We start from the raw sequence: 3,419 nt of genomic DNA, 5'->3' as shown, positions 1-3,419 counted from the left end.
TGAGTAGACAATTAAAGCATGATATAACAACTGTAGCACAACTAGCATGTGGTTAAGATACATGGGTGTTTGTTGAGAGCTAATTGAACAAAGGCTATTGATTGGTAGCCTTTCAAATTGGTAAAAAAAAATAAATAAAGATTTGATGACGGAGTTGGAATTCCCTCATAACTGAGGACCAAAATAAGACCACACACTATCATAACTGTTGACATTAAGATGGAACTGTAAGAGAAAAAAGTTACACCATGAGATGGATTTTTAGAGCCCCGCCCCCAAAACTTAAAAAAAAGTGATGCCCAGTTGTACATGTAAGTGGTGTGGTGTATATCTGCCATGTGAAAAATCATCTATGCTGTCACACACAGGGCCTCATAGCTCAGAGGTTAGAGCACTGGGCTAGTAAACCAGGGGTTTGAGTTCAATTCTCACTGAGGCCTTCTCTGAACTTTGGAGTGTATCACTGGTTGTGACTCTGATAAGATGTTTATTCTAAGAACAAAAACTTGGTTTTAATATAGATTAAAGTTTATTTCAAAATGAGTCACTTGTATCAAGAAACAGCTTAATCATTTTTCACTATTACTGAGTCAGTTTTTACTTAGATTAGTTGTTTTCTTCTTGTTCCAAAGTTTTCATTTGCAAAATTAAAAAAATAAAATAAAATAAAAAATAAATATTAATTTGTTTATAGTCAGTATATTTCACTTATTATTGTGCTGGAGGAAGTTTGATTTCAAGTAATTTAATCTAATAATCATCCATTTCTGCTTATTTTAACGCTTTAGAATATTTATCAGGACCTTCTTATTTTAAGATTTAACATATTTTTTCAATATTTCTTGTTTAGTAAATTTAACTTGCTGCATCCTGATTAGCAATCATTTATTAGCTTTAGGTTTGGACCAGACGTGGGCCACATAATACTCTAGTATTGGTCACACCCAAAAGTATCGCTCAAAATACATACAGTATATATAGAACTGTACATAGAACTGTAACATGGTTCCCCAGTTTAGCACTAAATTATAATTTTTATAGATTTTTCATGGCAATTACTATTGCAATGTAAATTATCTGAACTCATTTCTAATGTAATTACAATTACAACAGCAACATATTTACAATTATACCATCATTTTAATTCATGATCACTAGGGATATAACGATTAATCGTAAGGCAGTTAAAAATTGATTCATAGGTATCACAGTTCACATCGATACTCTAAAAAATTAATCGCAGTACTTTTTTTAAACAGCAGAGGCCACAATCTATTTATCCTTCTAGAAGTGTTGGCGGCAACAGAATCTGCTACTACTTTTTTTCTGGCCGCCTTCTACTCTTAAACATGTTCATAAATTATTCCTTACCCCTTTAGCACCAAAAGAATATCTGTAATATTACGTGAATATCTTTAAAAGTCACGTTTTTCTATTAGCTCTGTCTGCTAGCATAGCATCTCTTCTTCAGCGGTAAATTAGCTGCATGCCAACCGACCACTGGATTACCAGCGCCCTCTGCTGGTCCAAACAAATCTAACGTAAGAGACAGTGCAGAGTGTTTTTTTTTTTTTTAAGTCCAATTGTTAAGGCACAAAATACATTTTCAGTTGCACTTTTAAAAAGAAAAAGAACTATTATGTAGTTTTACAATGTTTACTATAGAACCAGAATTTTAATTAATAGGCTTCTTCTTCATTTGTATTTTTCCTTTATTTATTTCATTCAAGATTTATTTTTAGTTAAATTGCATTGTTTTGAATAGTTTATCAATGGATTCTTTTAACAATGAAAAATAAAAGGAAAATAGTACAGTATTTTCTAGTTTAGTAAAGGAATATTTTTTTAGTCATCAATTGTCTACAGTCCCACTTTGTAAAATAAATCATGAGAAAATCGTATCGTGAACTTAGTATCATGAACTAAGTATCATAAAAATGACAGAAACCAAAAATCACCCAAAATCAAAAGTAAGGCTATAGCAAGGCATTTTTTTTCAAAAATTTCAAAAAAAAAAAAAAAAAATTGAGTTAGGACCATCATTAGACCCTAAAAACTACTGCAAATATAAAGCACATACATAAACAGGGCTAATAAAGCAGTAAGGCACAACAAATGACAAAAAACAAAAATCACCAAAAATCAAAAGTAAGGCTATAGCAAGGCATTTTTTTCAAAAATTAAAAAAAAAAAAAAAAAATTAGTTAGAATCATCATTAGACCATAAAACGACTGCAAATATAATGCACATACTTAAACTGTGCTAAGAAAGCAGTAAAACACAAAAAATAATGAAAAACAAAAATCACCCAAAATCAAAAGTAAGACTACCTGTATACATATACCTGACTCAGCACTGCAGACTACCTGTTTACATATACCTGACTCAGCACTGCAGACTATATGTATACATGTACCTGACTCAGCACTGCAGACTACCTGTATACATATACCTGACTCAGCACTGCAGACTACCTGTATACTTATACCTGACTCAGCACTGCAGACTACCTGTTTACATATACCTGACTCAGCACTGCAGACTACCTGTATACATATACCTGACTCAGCACTGCAGACTACCTGTATACATATACCTGACTCAGCACTGCAGACTACCTGTATACATATACCTGACTCAGCACTGCAGACTACCTGTATACTTATACCTGACTCAGCACTGCAGACTACCTGTTTACATGTACCTGACTCAGCACTGCAGACTACCTGTATACATATACCTGACTCAGCACTGCAGACTACCTGTATACATATACCTGACTCAGCACTGCAGACTACCTGTATACATATACCTGACTCAGCACTGCAGACTACCTGTATACATATACCTGACTCAGCACTGCAGACTACCTGTATACATATACCTGACTCAGCACTGCAGACTACCTGTTTACATGTACCTGACTCAGCACTGCAGACTATCTGTATACATGTACCTGACTCAGCACTGCAGACTACCTGTTTACATATACCTGACTCAGCACTGCAGACTACCTGTATACATATACCTGACTCGGCACTGCAGACTACCTGTATACATATACCTGACTCAGCACTACAGACTACCTGTATACATATACCTGACTCAGCACTGCAGACTACCTGTTTACATATACCTGACTCAGCACTGCAGACTACATGTATACATATACCTGACTCAGCACTGCAGACTACCTGTATACATATACCTGACTCAGCACTGCAGAAGCACATGTTGGTCGTACCATTTGCACTGTTTTAAATTAGAATTGTAATTGTGTAATTGATCATTAAAAAAAATTATGGTATAATTATAATTGTAACTGTAAAGTTGAGATAATTTACATTGTAATTGTAATTGCCATGAAAATGTTATAAAATATTATAATTTAGTACTAAATTAGGGAATCATGTTACAG

At 33.8% G+C, this 3,419-nt stretch overlaps 1 non-coding gene across 1 annotated transcript; it reads left to right on the top strand.

The window, feature by feature from the left end:
* The first annotated feature begins 368 nt into the window (after window positions 1-368).
* On the top strand, window positions 369-440 carry trnat-agu (transfer RNA threonine (anticodon AGU)). The gene has a single exon. It is a non-coding gene; the product is annotated as a tRNA-Thr (tRNA).
* The last annotated feature ends 2,979 nt before the right edge of the window (window positions 441-3,419 follow it).

Source organism: Gouania willdenowi, unplaced genomic scaffold (assembly GCF_900634775.1).
Source record: "Gouania willdenowi unplaced genomic scaffold, fGouWil2.1 scaffold_290_arrow_ctg1, whole genome shotgun sequence".
Taxonomy (NCBI): domain Eukaryota; kingdom Metazoa; phylum Chordata; class Actinopteri; order Blenniiformes; family Gobiesocidae; genus Gouania; species Gouania willdenowi.
Note: the sequence above shows the minus strand (reverse complement) of the source record. Positions and strands in the feature narration are given on the sequence as shown.